Below are 17,500 nucleotides of genomic sequence, written 5' to 3'. Positions count from 1 at the left end.
TTACAAACAAAACATGCAAACATCTGTTGTTGAATAGAATTCTTAAATCCTATCCTTCAAACTACAATTTGAATTGCTGTCTAAATCCACATTGGGATACCCTTTCTATTTTAGCTACCTTGTAGTGTCATAATCCTCTTACCTTCAAATTTGGCTGAAAAGCAAATCATTTAAAAATGTATTCGATTTTATACATGCTGTTTCTTCAACAAATTCTTGAATAAACAGCAGGTTCCCATTGTGACAACATGCCCCGCTACTGGATTCAGCGTGTGCAATGTTCAAAATATTTTTGTAGAATTAATAGGAATAATATCATCCTACTGCATCTGATCTTGGCAGTGTGATCATGGATTGTAAGAAACTTAGAAACTTTTGCAAAAGTCACATCATGAATAAATCAGTGGAGGGATTATTTTTGCATTTTGCATGCATATGTCAATCAGCACAAAGTCATTTATGTCCAAATGCATCTTTAAAAGCTAAATATTTGGCTTCTAACTTCAGTTTCTAGAACTTTTAACATCTAATGCAATGATATGCAACGCAACTGAAGAGTTTGTGTTTGTTTAATGTCTTGCTATTTTTGTGTTTGTGTTGTCCACTGAATGTGACTTCATCCATCATGATGTGTAGAGATGATCTCAGCCACTAGATGTCATGTCCAGCTCTTGTGTGTTTGATGTCAGTCCAGTAATGGTATGGTTGATAATACTCAGAAGCTGTGTGTCTGGCGGAGCGACTGAATGTCCTTTTTATTTTTAAACCTACGATTTCATTTCTACCAAAATGGAAATAAGCATCATCATAGTCATGAAATAATCACTTATATCTCTGCCGTCGATATTAGATCATCAGATATGACGTATCCATCGTAGTCTAGTGTTATTTTAGTATCATTACGTTACATTACAGTAATTTACAATACTACATTACTTAGTTATTTCAGTGCATCAAGGTAAACTAAACTAAATGTGGCCTTTGTGATATATATAATTATGTTTTTAGTACTTCTGTACTTTATCAGATTATTTTATTTTGGACACTTTATGCACTTTATACTTTATGCATAATACATACTTTTTACATATTTTTTTCTCCACTACATGTCATTCCTCGTTATTTTGAACTGAAGAAACCGTGTCTGTTCTTAACTAAATAAAATTAATATATATATATATATTTATGCATATCCAGATAGTTAAGTCTGGACAGCAATAAAACACATGATCTGTTTCAAATCACCTTTGGAGGTGTTTTGAAATGCGATTACAATCAGATTTTTACATATGTGTCTCAGTCTGGATGGTCTGGCTGCTCAAATCATATTTCAAATCATCTTTTACGTCACTCTTTATGTGACACAACACAACTATAACATCAAAACCGGTGGCGAATCACAGCACCCCTCACTGGGACATCACAACATCAGTCTCCTCCGATGCCGAGTTTGTCTGGTGTGACGGAGTAGTTCTGCACCGCGACTCAACTGGGCGCATATTTGGATTTATAATTTTTTTCCCATCTGTTTTGAAAGCCTTGTCACATGTCGTTACCAGAGCAGCCCATGCGGATAGATTGTTTGTCTCTTATTTGATCACTTAATAGTGCAGTCAGACAGTCTGCCTGACAAGATCTGATTTAAGAAAGTCTCGGAATAAAGACAAAATGTCAGTTCTGTCATCATGAAAACTCTCTGAGTGTTTGGCATGATAATGGATTTGACAATGTTGGTGTGTTTGGTCCTGGCGGAATAGATCTGCTACGCTTCTGCTGCTGTTGTTATTACTTTTGGTTATTATTGCTGCTGTTATTGCTAATTTTGGTTATTGCTGCTGTTATTGCTGCTTCAGTTATTATTGCTGCTTATTGCTGCTTCAGTTATTATTGCTGCTGTTATTGCTGCTTCAGTTATTATTGCTGCTGTTATTGCTACTTTTGGTTATTGCTGCTGCTGTTATTGCTACTTTTGGTTATTGCTGCTGCTGTTATTGCTACTTTTGGTTATTGCTGCTGTTATTGCTACTTTTGGTTTTTGCTGCTGCGATTATTGCTACTTTTGGTTATTGCTGCTGCGGTTATTGCTAGTTTTGGTTATTGCTGCTGCGGTTATTGCTACTTTTAGTTATTGCTGCTGCTGTTATTGCTACTTTTGGTTATTGCTGCTGCGGTTATTGCTACTTTTGGTTATTGCTGCTGCGGTTATTGCTACTTTTGGTTATTGCTGCTGCGGTTATTGCTACTTTTGGTTATTGCTGCTGCGGTTATTGCTAATTTTGGTTATTGCTGCGGTTATTGCTACTTTTGGTTATTGCTGCTGTTATTGCTACTTTTGGTTATTGCTGCTGCGGTTATTGCTACTTTTGGTTATTGCTGCTGCGGTTATTGCTACTTTTGGTTATTGCTGCTGTTATTGCTACTTTTGGTTATTGCTGCTGTTATTGCTACTTTTGGTTATTGCTGCTGCGGTTATTGCTAATTTTGGTTATTGCTGCGGTTATTGTTAATTTTGGTTATTGCTGCTGCGGTTATTACTACTAGTGTTGTCACGGTACCAAAATTTCAGTATTCGGTACCAATACCAGTGAAAATCCACGGTTCTCGGTACCAGTTTCGGTACCAAAGGGCTAGAAATCAATAAATTCTTTGCTGATACTTCCTTGTCATCATGGAGAGCGCAGTTCGCACCGTTTCAAAAATAGTCGATCTCCAAATGCGAATGAACTTACTCTGAATTTTAGTATTGTTTTTATATGAGGATCCTTTTTCAAATACAAGGTCAATATTGATTTTCACTAACGACAAAACAACAAATTATCCGTGAATTTATATGGAACTAATCTTTAAATGCTTTCCATCTTCTCTCCTCATGTCATGTAACGTTGCATTCGGAGATCGACAAGTTTCTCCTTTCAACAAGCGCTTGCTCTCCCGTGGCGTCTGTCGTTCCAATGCAACCATGAACATAGGCACGCCTGGAAAAACGAGCGCGCCGCGTCGCTTCTATTATGAGCGCGCTTGCCGCGCGCCTACATTTGGAATAACGAATCTGCATGCGCAAAAAACGTGCTATGTGAACGGCCACTTATGGCAACGTGACATTATCCTAATCCAAAATATTTCCATACGTGTCTCTCTTTCCTCCTTTCTTATCAACAAGTGGATTTACAGCCACCTCATCAGCAGCACCGCTGGTCGCCATGTCTCAGCGCTTTAAATAAAGAGGACGCGCAACTGGACGCGCTCAGTGCATGCGTGCATGCATGCGCATCAAGGAACCGGGTTTGAACGGGTCCTCGGTACCACCGGTACTTAAGAAAACTTGGTACCGTGACGTTTACATTTTTTTTGTACCGACTTGGTACCGAAGTACCGGGTCTTTTGACAACACTAATTGCTACTTTTGGTTATTGCTGCTGCTGTTATTGCTACTTTTGGTTATTGCTGCTGCTGTTATTGCTACTTTTGGTTATTGCTGCTGCTGTTATTGCTACTTTTGGTTATTGCTGCTGCTGTTATTGCTACTTTTGGTTATTGCTGCTGCGGTTATTGCTAATTTTGGTTATTGCTGCTGCGGTTATTGTTAATTTTGGTTATTGCTGCTGCGGTTATTGTTCATTTTGGTTATTGCTGCTGCTGTTATTGCTAATTTTGGTTTGCTGCTGCGGTTATTGCTAATTTTGGTTATTGCTGCTGCGGTTATTGCTAATTTTGGTTATTGCTGCGGTTATTGTTAATTTTGGTTATTGCTGCTGCGGTTATTGTTCATTTTGGTTATTGCTGCTGCTGTTATTGCTAATTTTGGTTTGCTGCTGCGGTTATTGCTACTTTTGGTTATTGCTGCTGCGGTTATTGCTAATTTTGGTTTGCTGCTGCGGTTATTGCTACTTTTGGTTTGCTGCTGCGGTTATTGCTACTTTTGGTTATTGCTGCTGCGGTTATTGTTCATTTTGGTTATTGCTGCTGCTGTTATTGCTAATTTTGGTTTGCTGCTGCGGTTATTGCTAATTTTGGTTATTGCTGCTGCGGTTATTGCTAATTTTGGTTTGCTGCTGCGGTTATTGCTAATTTTGGTTATTGCTGCTGTTATTGCTAATTTTGGAGTATACTAAGATGGAGTATATAAAATTACTAAATAATTAAACATTCATCAATCTCAAATTTTTACTTTTAATACTTAAATACTAGTGCTGGGCAACGATTAATCGTGATTCAAAATAAAAGTTTGGGTTTAGATAATATATGTGTGTGTACTGTGTATAATTATTTTGTATATATAAATACACACATGCATGTATATATTTAATATTTGCATAAATAAACATTTTCTTAAATATATACAGTACATGCATGTGTGTTTAAATACAAAATAATTATACACAGTACACACACATATATTATGTAATTACAAACCTTTATTTGGGATGCGATTAATCGTTGCCCAGCACTATTAAATACATTAAAAATCAAGTTCTGGATGTTTACCAGAGTAATATTTTATTAGGGAATCTGTACTGTTACTCAAGTACTTGATCTGTGCACTTTGTCCACCGCTTTAGTTTTAGTTAACTATAATAATCTGTTTTAGTCCCTTACTGACTGTGCAGAAGGACAATTCGCTTTGTCTTCAGGACCACCAGGGTCTCTGATGTGTGTGTTCTGTTTCATTGATCACTGAGGGCGAATCCAGACAGGAAAATGTTCTTCCTAACGGAAACGCACGCCAGCACACAGGTGTCAAGCTCTCGGAGCGGAGCGAGTCCAGGCGGAAAAGGATGTTTAAAACACAAAAAGCATTGATCAGAGAGGCAGAGCGCAGGAAAAGGGCAGAGTAACGTTTCTCTCTTCACAGCCTGTGAGGAAGTTTCACAGGAAGCTGAAATGTTGTTCACCGCTTCAGAACATCACTTGTCACCGTCGCTCGATCGAGGTCTTCCGTCATTTCTCCAATTAAATCCACAAGCGTTGCTGCTTTAACAGAACAAATAGTCCTTCATGCACGATTAAACTGTGAAGCACCACAAGGACGAAATGTCACAGAGCCTCATATAAAAGAGAGATGCATGATTTCCGCTCTTCGCTGAGGCTTTGGTCTCATGCATCTTGTCATTTATTGCGTTGGCAGGTTCATCATCATCAAAGCCGTTAGAGGAAGAGACAGGTGTGGTCGGGTTTGTGCTACTGAACAGCCCGAATAAATGATGCTATACTCGTCTTTAGAAACATTATAATTGACTTGCTTGTGTTGAGCTTTTTGTAGCTTCTGGTCACTAAATGTATGACTTCTGGTTTTTAGATTTAGAAGAACAGAAGTCATGCGTGTTTGAAACGACTTGATGATTTTGAGGTTTCTTCTTCAAGGAACTTTTCAGGGATTGAATGGAGAATGTTGTTTTCTCCGATTATGATGTCATAATGTTCTTTTTTTTTTTGTCGTGACGCAACGCATGAGTTGTGTGTGTGTGTGTTGGACTCGGTCCTCCAGTGAGTTTGTGTACATGTGGTTTGCAAACTGTGTAAATTTAGCTAAGATTGAGATAGTACAGCAATTTCCTGCCTCACCCTGTTGCCCCATTTTGTTTCTCTCTCTCTCTGTGTGTGTGTGTGTGTGTGTGTGTGTGTGTGTGTGTGTGTGTGTGTGTGTCAGAATTGCCCTTTGCTGTATATGTCTTGGACTACATCAGATGTTTTTTCTAAATACCCCCTGAACACTTATCCTTAAAAAAACCCAGTGACTCTGGACAGTCAGATCACTTTAGTTATGTTAAAGGCCCAGACACACATTTTCTGAGCTGAATGTGCGGTAAAATGTATATAATTCTGAATGTAAGAATGGGTAAATGTTGCTTAGAGTACTCCGCACCACTATTCATATTTTAATTGAAAGTATTAATAAATGAGCCAAAATATTCAGACATTTTGCAAGCACCAGTTCTGGATGCAATGAGTTTTCTTGGTTATAGTTAAAGACTAATTTATCCCACAAAGATCTGGCAAAACCTCAGTTTGTCAATATCCTCAAAGCTAAAATGAATCCTAAAATAAATCATTGTTTTTAAGTGTTATCTTAAGGGTTGGGGTATAATATAGACTTATATAAATATACTTATACTTATATAATATAAAAATATTTCTACTAACATTTTTAATTTTTAATAGTTTTGTGTTTTATATTTTAATAATAAAGTATACATACACTGTGTGTGTGTGTGTGTGTGTGTGTGTATACACCTAAAGGATTATTAGGAACACCTGTTCAATTTCTCATTAATGCAATTATCTTATCAACCAATCACATGGCAGTTGCTTCAATGCATTTAGGGGTGTGGTCCTGCTCAAGACAATCTCCTGAACTCCAAACTGAATGTCAGAATGGGAAAGAAAGGTGATTTAACCCTTTAAGACCGACGGGAGCGCCGGCGCTCCCGTTTGCGTGTGTCTGTTTAAGAGCCTGTAGAAACTGAAACCAAATGGCTAGCTCAATAATTCTTTTTGCATACAAAACCAGAGATGTAACATGTTCAGATCAAGCCTTCAACATGCTCCTGTTGCGTTGTTTTCACCCTCTAATGAGTCTGTACAAATTGCGTAATATGCGTTTACAAAAAAAAAACACAAAAATGCATTGCACGTCTTTGCACACATGTTCTGTAGATCTGCGATTGATAGTTACATCTTCCGATGCTCATTGACGTATCACGTTCTGTGCACTATGACCCCAAAGGTTGTCACATGTTGTGACGTCACAAGCTGCGTCATTTGACCATGCGTTTGACTCCCATTTGCTGTACCGGTATGTTTCTTTCTTTTCGTTATTGTCTTTTTATCATTGCTTCATTTTATCATTTATTTCTCCTTTACACACTCACAAATACACTTTACAAATGCAAGCACATTCACACACACACACACACACACGCGCGCGCGCACGTAACATCATGTCTAGTCTAAACGAAAGTACACGGACGCGGAGGTTTTGGCAATACTAATTGCGTCCGATGAAGATGAACTCTCCGTCTGCTCATCGGCTCCAGATTCCGTTTCAAGGACGAAGCCGACTTTCTTGAAGGAATAGATCCGTCCCAGGAAGAAAGCCAGGTGTGCAGCCAAAGAAAGAAATGACGTGCAGTGCATTTTTGTGTTTTTTTTTGTTTGTTTTTCTTTTGTTTTTGTAAACGCATATTACGCAATTTGTACAGACTCAAATGAGTGTATCTTAGAAACTAATTTATGTAAACAGTTCAAATAAATTCTGTATAGTTTTAAATTGTTTTATCAGGAAGAAAGCCAGGTATGCAGCCAAAGAAAGAAATTATATGCAATGCATTTTTGTGTTTTTTGTTTGTTTGTTTGTTTTTCTTTTGTATTTGTAAACGCATATTACGCAATTTGTACAGACCTATAAATGAGTATATCTTAGAAACTAATTTATGTAAACAGTTCAAATCAATTCTGTATAGTTTTAAATTGTTTTATGCACGTTTTTCACATTGACAAGTTTGAGGTTGGCATTTATCAAATTTCTGTATTGAATAAAATATATAGAAAAAAAAGATGATTTTTTTCCCCCCTTTTGTTTATTGCACTTTTGAGATATTTATCTAGTTACTATTGATTTATTACAAATATAGCTTTCAAATTGAGAGAGTAATGATTATTTTGATGTATGGCATATGAAAATGCTCAAAAGAATGACAGCACAGCATGTAAAAATACAAAGATATACTCTGGCAGAACTGTTCTATGGTAGGTCATAAAGGGTTAAGCAATTTTGAGCGTGGCATGGTTGTTGGTGCCAGACGGGCCGGTTTGAGTATTTCACAATCTGCTCAGTTACTGGGATTTTCACGCACAACCATTTCTAGGGTTTACAAAGAATGGCGTGAAAAGGGAAAAACATCCAGTATGCGGCAGTCCTGTGGGCGAAAATGCTTTGTTGATGCTAAAGGTCAGAGGAGAATGGGCCGACTGATTCAAGCTGATAGAAGAGCAACTTTGACTGAAATAACCACTCGTTACAACCGAGGTATGCAGCAAAGCATTTGTGAAGCCACAACACGCACAACCTTGAGGCGGATGGGCTACAACAGCAGAAGACCCCACCGGGTACCACTCATCTCCACTACAAATAGGAAAAAGAGGCTACAATTTGCACGAGCTCCCCAAAATTGGACAGTTGAAGACTGGAAAAATGTTGCCTGGTCTGATGAGTCTTGATTTCTGTTGAGACATTCAGATGGTAGAGTCAGAATTTGGCGTAAACAGAATGAGAACATGGATCCATCATGCCTTGTTACCACTGTGCAGGCTGGTGGTGGTGGTGTAATGGTGTGGGGGATGTTTTTTTGGCACACTTTAGGCCTCTTAGTGCCAATTGGGCATCGTTTAAATGCCACGGCCTACCTGAGCATTGTTTCTGACCATGTCCATCCCTTTATGACCACCATGTACCCATCCTCTGATGGCTACTTCCAGCAGGATAATGCACCATGTCACAAAGCTCGAATCATTTCAAATTGGTTTCTTGAACATGACAATGAGTTCACTGTACTAAAATGGCCCCCACAGTCACCAGATCTCAACCCAATAGAGCATCTTTGGGATGTGGTGGAACGGGAGCTTTGTGCCCTGGATGTGCATCCCACAAATCTCCATCAACTGCAATATGTTATCCTATCAATATGGGCCAACATTTCTAAAGAATGCTTTCAGCACCTTGTTGAATCAATGACACGTAGAATTAAGGCAGTTCTGAAGGCGAAAGGGGGTCAAACACAGTATTAGTATGGTGTTCCTAATAATCCTTTAGGTGAGTGTATATGTGTGTGTGTGTGTGTGTGTGTGTGTGTGTGTGTATATATGTATATAATACATATATAATATTTTTGTTATTTTTATATATATATATATATATATATATATATATATATATATATATATATATAAAAAATTATATATAATAACAAAAATATGATATATATATATATATATATATATATATATATCTATCATATTTTTGTTATTATATATAATTTTTATATATATATATATATATAAAAATAACAAAAATATTATATATCTATATATATATATCATATTTTTGTTGTTATATATAATATTTTTGTTATTATATTTTTGTTATTATATATAATATTTTTGTTATATATATATATATATATATATATATAACAAAATATATATATATAATAAAACAAAATATATATATATAATAAAACAAATATATATATATATATATATATATATATATATATATATATATATATATATATATATATATATATATATAAAAATATATATATATATATATTTATATATATTTCAAATATAGTCCTCAGGTAAATGCATGCGTATGTGTGTGTCCTACAGTATCTTACCTCAGACCTGCGCTGAAATTTACCGTGTTTACCCAGCTGTGTGTGTGTTGATGTTCAGAGACAGGGTGTCTTAATTGCTTACGAATGAAGTAATTAGTGCGGTGTGCTAACTTACAAGAGCTGCGGTGAATTACACGATGTAAACACACATGCTGTTAGCTCGTCGTGTTGTTTGGTTTGTGCTGACTGTGACTGTGTGTGTGTGTGTGTGTGTTTGTAGGGGCGGCAGTCACACGGTCACACTGTGGAGAGCTTTTAATTCATGTGGTAATGTGAGTGTGTGTGTGTGTGTGTGTGTGTGTGTGTGTGTGATGGGTTAGACCCACCCACATATCCTTCACACACGCGGATTTACCACGCCACTCTTCCTGAGATTGTGTTTGTGTCTGACGCTCGCTGTCGCTCAGACTGAAGTCTCGCTGTCTTAGACTACTAATCAGAGGCTGACTGCCCTAAACACACTCACACACACACACACACACACACACACACACACACACACACACACACACACACACACACACACACACACACACTCACACATACACATACACATACACACACACACACACACGGACACGGACACACGTATGCACACCACTGTAGAGAAACTCATGGCACGCCTCAGTTAGTCTGATACCTGTCCGTGGGATCTCTAGACGTCTCTGGATTTGATGGTGCTGCGACGTGTGTGTTCTCAGGTACGGCTGGACCGTGTGTGTGTGTGTGTGTGTGTGTGTGTGTCGGTTTGAATGTGTTTTATGCTAGTCGAGTCTTTGTTTTGTGTTCTCTGCTGGCTTTATTTGTCATTTTAGTGATGAATCTTGTTGCACACAGTAGGCATCATCACGAGGAGATTATGAATGATGAGGTTATGAACATGTTGATTGAGTTTGTTGTTTATATATTCTTCGGCTCAAACATGAGTTTTTCGTTTCATGTCCATTTTGTGTAGAAGTGATGACTTTTGTACATGGGTGAAGTGCAAATAAGAACAAGATGGTTTAAAATGTGTTCTTATGTTGTATATATGTACAAAAAACCATATCAACCATTTTCATGTTGATTTTTTGACCCCAAAAGGGTCAAGTGGAAATAATACACATGTACACATCTTAATCTTTTAATTATTTTCAAGCAGTTTTCAAGTTGCCATTATAACGTTTATAAGAGCATTGCCTTGACCCGCTCATGAGGGTGTACAGGGGTCTTCTCTGTGATGTCATTTCCTGCTGTATTGGTTTTCTTGACGATCACAACCAAACTGAGTTCCTGTCGGTTACACCACACTGATTTGCCAGATTAAGTTTTTAAATTATAATATTTCAGCTTCAATGCTACTCAATCTTTTACAGTGATTCAAATAGTTTGTACAATGTTGCCGTCCTCAAAGCTTAAAATGATTCCTAAAACGAGTAATTGCTTTGTTAATGGTGTTTTAGGGTCTGTACAATTTTATTTATTTTTTATTTTTATATATTATTCATAATTATTCATTATTCATTTTTTAGACAACACCACTTAAAAAGCATATATATATATATACACACACACACACAATATACAATATTTTTTTATATATAATATTCATTAATTCATAATTCATAATTAATTTTTAGACTCAAAACTCAAAGCAAATATTTCTTTAGGAATACTTTAAGCTTTTCATATTTATGCGTGTATGTATTTACATGTTCCCTTAACTTTCAAAATAATTTTTATAGTTATGTTTTTTATTTTTTATATTAAAGTACATTAGTAGAGTAGCGGTCTTTGAGATGTCCTCAGATATCGAGATAAATGCATGTGTGTGTGTGTGTTTGTGTGTGTCTTGTGTTTCTCTGTATGAGATGCATTTAATAAAATGTGTTTTTCTGAGATGAATAGATGTCTCCGACCCGCTCTCGCTCTCGCTGTTGTGGTTGAGAGGCATTGGCACGAGTGTTAGAGACTGAGTAATTATTGGGAAATAAAATGCTAAATGCTAAAAGCAGTTTCAGTAATGGCTTTCTCAGTGCTGCGGTCTGACTTTGAGCGTGCCGTCGGTCACATGATGGGTTTTCCATGGGATTCAAGCAGGAATGATGCCTGTCTGTCTGTTTAATAAATAATCTTATCCTATAATATCCCGTCGCCTTGAGTTTCCAGATTTGACATGCGCATTAAGACGACAAACAACTCCTGTGTGTTGATATGTAGATGGCGAGGCTGTGTTTTCATTTTGGGCTGAGCTCTGTTCAGAATAACTGTAATTATGTGCTATTTCTGATCTGTAAATGCATGTGTGTGTGTGTGTGTGACAGAGAGAGATGATGCATAATTTGTCCTGCAGCATTCTGGGAAAAACCATACAGCCTGTTTTGTCTCAGATGAACGCCAAGCTCCAGTAAAGTGCTGATATTTACTTGTTTTTGAGTTCGAACTCTCATATTTACTCTCGTTATATACTATACTATGGTTCCTGTGGATATGCTTTTGTTGTTTAGTATTATTTCAAGAGGTATTCTACATCATTGTAAATATGCTTGTGGCGTGAATGTTATGCACAGTGATTTTAATGTCATTTTTAAACTATACTTGCAGGATATCTATTCACCGAAACCTCATTTACACTGTAAATGTTACAGTATGTGAACATGCAAATCATTCAGTACCACGGTATTGCCATCCGATACCATCGTGAAGTAACATGCACATCCCCGCGGTGTTGCAACACAGGAAATTGTGTGAGGAAGTTAGTTTTTCCGGGGCAGTTGTTCTTACTCGTGGGGGAAGTTTGACACTGCGGTTCACGGCTAATGGAGGTGAAACGGCGAGAGTCGTCTTCAGTGTAGTGTAAAGCCCCAGTGAAACGCTGTCAGAGTTAAGGGAATCGTTCATGTGATCATCGCTGTCATGCATTTGGATGTTTTGTTCTTAAAGACACTAAACATCCTCATTTTTAGGAGTGTAGTTCCTCGTTGAAGGGATTTTTATGTCTTAAGTCATGATTTTGTAACTCTGACCGTCACATAGTTGGTAATAATGTGCCGCAGATTAAAGGATGTGTTCTAATTTCATCCCTGTGTAGTAACTGGTCATCTTAAGGGGATATTTGCCCTAAAAATGAAAACATTTTGTTTTGAAAAATTAAAATTAAAATTTTGAAAAATTAATTTCCTCATAATTCAACTTAAAAACCTTAGTTCAGTTCATGACTTGTACAGCCAGTTTGATTTATATTTAATTTAAGGCATTTCATATATATATAAATATATATAAATATTTATTTTTCTATTATTATAGAAATTATTATTATTAATATTTATTTTATTTTTTATTAGTATTCGAAAACTTATTCCATACAGTGGAAATCTAATGTTCCCTCTGTTCTTCAAAATATCATCTTTTCTTTGCTTCGTCATTAGCATTTTGGGTTTCTGTCTCTTTAAAAACTTTAAAACCACTTTAAACTCTGGTTAAAGATGTAATATTTATTTTTATTTTATGAGTAATTTGCTTGATTAATTGTTAAAAGATGGCGGTCTTGATTCAGCGAGCATTTAGATCTGCGTTCTGACACAGAGAGAGCCGTTGCCGTCTATAGGTATAAAACAGCTTCACAAACTCTTTTCAGCTGCACAGCATCGTTATTTCTGTTATAATAATTCAGATTATCACAGAAGAACTGGCATGAAAGTGTATAGTTCAGAGACTGATGCCCACGGTCGCGATCAAATTAGAGTAAATCACCTTTTGAAATACAACTTGACGCTTCGAATAAATATTGCATCTATTACGTCGTTACACCAGTAGGTGGCGACAAATGACTGCTTAAAAATGTATTTGTCATTGAATCATTCATTTAAGAGATTTGTTCAAAAACACTGATTCATCCAGTACTGAATCAAGTGAAGTCAGTGAGTGAGTCATTGAATCATTCATTCAAGAGATTCTTTCAAAAACGCATCCGAAATCACATACTCTTGAGTAGGTACTTATTTTGAATAAGTAATTGCTAAAAAAGTATGTTCTATATAATATCGCTATCATCCCGTTTAAATATTTCTCCCGTATTTTTAATCTTTCTATAAAAAATAAAAAAATAAAAAAAATCCCACTGGGCGTAAACCAGTTTAAGCGGAAATCCCAAACGGGGGGCAGCCCTGAAAATTTCCCTTATTTTCAAATCCTAATGTTGACAGGTATGATCCAGTAATGAAACAAGTGAAGTCTTTCTGAGCGAGTCATTGAATCATTCACTCAAAACCGATCTTTTTTTTTTTTAAATGAGTAATTTTTTTTTTTTAAATAGACTGCAGCAATTAACATTTTGTCAGAACATCTTGTAAATTACATGTTACTTTGTTTAATTGTCTGTTCAGAATCGTGGGAGAATCTTTATTTTAAACAACAACAACAAAAAAATTGTGATTCTCATTTTATCCAGAATCGTGCAGCTCTAATTTGTAAGAGCTTCTGCATTACACCGGTGTGTGTGTGTGTGTGTGTGTGTGTGTGTGTGTGTGTGTACACACTACACAGCTATTTCTGTCTGCAGAAGTGTTCTTCAATGTTTATATGGTCTGTGTGGGATTATTATGAAATAAATGTGAACAGTGGCGTCTTTGCAGATGAGTTTTATTAAAGAGACATTCAAGAGAGACGTAACAGATTCTTCTGGAAAGATGCTCAAATTACGGCCTTCATTGAAGAAAGATTACGAACACATTATATTATGTATGCATTATAGCATAATTGAGATACTGTTATTTTTGCATTTTTAATTTTTTAGTAATTTTGTTGTGAGTTTTTGTCATTGTTTTTTAAATATGGCTGAATTTATTTATTTTTTTATAAAAAATATTCATATATAAATATATTAGCCTTTATTTCATTTAGCTTCTTTCTGGTTTTGATTTTTAATTTTAGTTGTCGTTAACTAATAACCCTGCACTTCCTGTGGAGTCGGGCGGCAACTCTCTGTGTGTGTGAGGTGTGTCACCTAAAACTGACTTTGTGGTTACAAACACAGATGAATGACTCTTTATCCTTTCAATAAAGCAGTATCATAATGATAATACCACGCTTCTTCAAAAGAATAGCAGGGTATTAATGTGATATCATATTTCACATTCCCAAAACCATAGTTATACCGTGTAAGTGTAGTTTAAAGAGGTGCTGCATTTCTTTGAGTCTTAGAACGATTTTCCAGCTGCGTTTATTTCACCACAATTACAGTTTTCTGCAGTCACATGATCCCTTAAGATCTCATCGGACCCCCTTCTGGAGACTTTGGGGTTTGAGTTTCAGAGACTTTAGTGTGGAGATTAAGGATACACTGAATTTGGTCGATACCGATATATGTTGACCGATATAAATGGAAATCCAAATTTTTATATAATTTTTGAGGGCCTAATTACAAAAACAAGTCTCACCATTAAAAGCCATGTCCCAAGCGCACAATTATGATGTTCTATTATAATTTAATGTAGCCTATATGACAGACTTGCACCGAAAATGTTGCACTTTGCCGTATTTTTCTTTTGAAGTGATTTCAATAATATTTCAAGCAATTCAAAACCATCATGGCGAATAGTGCACATCTGAAGGAAATAATCCATTATTCATCGGCTTTAAAGACCTATGGAAGCTTGTTTCCGCCACAGAGTGAAAAATAATTGCGACTTTTAAATCTCACAATTCGGACTTTTTATCTCAGAATTACGTGATATAAAGTCGCAATTGCAGGTTATAAAGTCAGAATTATGAGATATAAACTTGCAATTGTGAGAAATATACTTGAAATTCGGACTTTTTTTCTCAGAATTGCATGTTTATATCTCGCAATTCTGACTTTATAATACGCAATTGGGAGATATAAAGTCAGAATTACATGATATAAAGTCGCAATTGCGTGTTATAAAGTCAGAATTGTGAGATATAAACTATTCTGAGATAAAAAAAAAAAGTCTGTCCTTTTTCTCCTTAGAATTGGACTTTATGTCAGAATTGCGAGATATAAACTCGCAATGTGTTAAAGTCAGAATTGCGTGATATAAAGTCAAAATTCTGACTTTATATCTCGCAATTCTGACTTTATTACACGCAATTGCGACTTTATTTCATGCAATTCTGACTTTACAACTCGCAATTCTGAGAAATAAAGTCCGAATTGCGAGATGTAAACTCGCAGTTGTGAGATAAAAAGTCGCAATTATCTTTTAAAATATTTTATTCTGTGGCGGAAACAAGCTTCCATAAAGACCCCCTGAAATCAAAATGTAATTTTTTATTTATTTTTATTTTGAGCTTTTAGTATAAATATGTTAGCCTTAAGGTTATGAATAAGCTGGTGTGTTCCAAAAACAATGACAAAATTTGCATTTGGGAGATATAAGCATTCAAAACTTAGTCTCTCACTTCCACTAAAATGGATCAGGGTTTTTTATGACATCACCGCTTCTCATTACATCTTCTGTCCAATCAAATGCTCTCTAGAATCTAAAGCTCCGCCCCCTATGCTATAAATACCACCTGACCAGAGCGAGCGTTGACACGTCACGGAGCATTATGGGTTAGACGTGTTCGGTTGCTCAAACGCTCAAGTTTTATTCCGTTTTCCAACGTTGGTTAAGAATGAAATGGCTATAATTTATTCACACCTTTACGATTGAATCCAGCGTATCATCAGCGCTCAGATTCGCTTCCATGGTGCTGTCAGTCTGTGAGGGAAACTAAACGCTATTGGCTATTTGAAAAGGGGGAGGAGCCATAAGGGCGCTTTGTTTTGCTGTCGACATCAGTCTCTTATTTTTCAGATTCAAGAGATACTTGTCACCATCCAATCAAGTGCCTCCGCCGCTTCTCTCTTTGAATAACATGTTTTAGTCCAACAGTATTTCATGTTGACTTTTGTGTTTTGCGTGGAATTGCCCCTGGTGCGTATACATCCACCTAGAAAAAGTCCAATAGTAGAGTTTAAAAAAACACACATTATACGGAATAATTCAAGTGCTTTTAGACTTCTGTAAGTGCGCTAACTGTAAATGAGAGAGTGTGTGAGAGTGTGTGTGAGAGTGTGTGTGAGAGTGTGTGTGAGAGTGTGTGTGAGAGTGTGTGTGAGAGTGTGTGTGAGAGTGTGTGTGAGAGTGTGTGTGAGAGTGTGTGTGAGAGTGTGTGTGAGAGTGTGTGTGTGAGAGTGTGTGTGTGAGAGTGTGTGTGTGAGAGTGTGTGTGTGAGAGTGTGTGTGTGAGAGTGTGTGTGTGAGAGTGTGTGTGTGAGAGTGTGTGTGTGAGAGTGTGTGTGTGAGAGAGTGTGTGTGAGAGAGTGTGTGTGAGAGAGTGTGTGTGAGAGAGTGTGTGTGAGAGAGTGTGTGTGAGAGAGTGTGTGAGAGAGTGTGTGAGAGTGTGTGTGAGAGTGTGTGTGAGAGAGAGAGTGAGAGAGAGAGTGTGAGAGAGAGTGTGAGAGAGAGTGTGAGAGAGAGTGTGAGAGAGAGTGTGAGAGAGAGTGTGTGAGAGAGAGAGTGTGAGAGAGAGAGTGTGAGAGAGAGAGTGTGAGAGAGAGAGTGTGAGAGAGAGAGTGTGAGAGAGAGAGTGTGAGAGAGAGAGTGTGAGAGAGAGAGTGTGAGAGAGAGAGTGTGAGAGAGAGAGTGTGAGAGAGAGAGTGTGAGAGAGAGAGTGTGAGAGAGAGAGTGTGAGAGAGAGAGTGTGAGAGAGAGAGTGTGAGAGAGAGAGTGTGAGAGAGAGAGTGTGAGAGTGTGTGTGTGAGAGAGTGTGTGTGTGAGAGAGTGTGTGTGTGAGTGTGTGAGTGTGTGAGTGTGTGAGTGTGTGAGTGTGTGAGTGTGTGAGTGTGTGAGTGTGTGAGTGTGTGAGTGTGTGAGTGTGTGAGTGTGTGTGAGGGAGAGTGAGTGTGTGGAGAGTGAGTGTGTGGAGAGTGAGTGTGTGGAGAGTGAGTGTGTGAGAGAGTGAATGTGTGAGAGAGTGAGTGTGTGAGAGAGTGAGTGTGTGAGAGTGTGAGTGTGTGAGAGTGTGAGTGTGTGAGTGTGTGAGAGTGTGAGTGTGTGAGAGTGTGAGTGTGTGAGAGTGAGTGTGTGAGTGTGTGAGAGTGTGAGTGTGTGAGAGTGT

General features: G+C 37.1%; 1 protein-coding gene across 5 annotated transcripts in view; it reads left to right on the top strand.

The window, feature by feature from the left end:
* The window catches only part of pald1a (phosphatase domain containing paladin 1a), a 79,008-nt gene that overhangs the window by 1,678 nt on the left and 59,830 nt on the right, over positions 1-17,500 (top strand). Inside the window, exon 1 of one of the 5 annotated variants that reach the window (XM_082152407.1) lies at positions 9,786-10,096. The exons of the other annotated variants lie outside the window; for them this stretch is intronic. The gene's annotated coding sequence lies outside the window, so the exon portion shown is untranslated. Of the gene's footprint in view, positions 1-9,785; positions 10,097-17,500 lie in introns of those variants that run through there. 5 annotated transcript variants of the gene reach the window in all.

Source organism: Leuciscus leuciscus (genome assembly GCF_965113295.1).
Source record: "Leuciscus leuciscus genome assembly, chromosome: 21".
NCBI lineage: Eukaryota > Metazoa > Chordata > Actinopteri > Cypriniformes > Leuciscidae > Leuciscus > Leuciscus leuciscus.
This window is presented reverse-complemented; position numbering and strand designations above follow the sequence as displayed.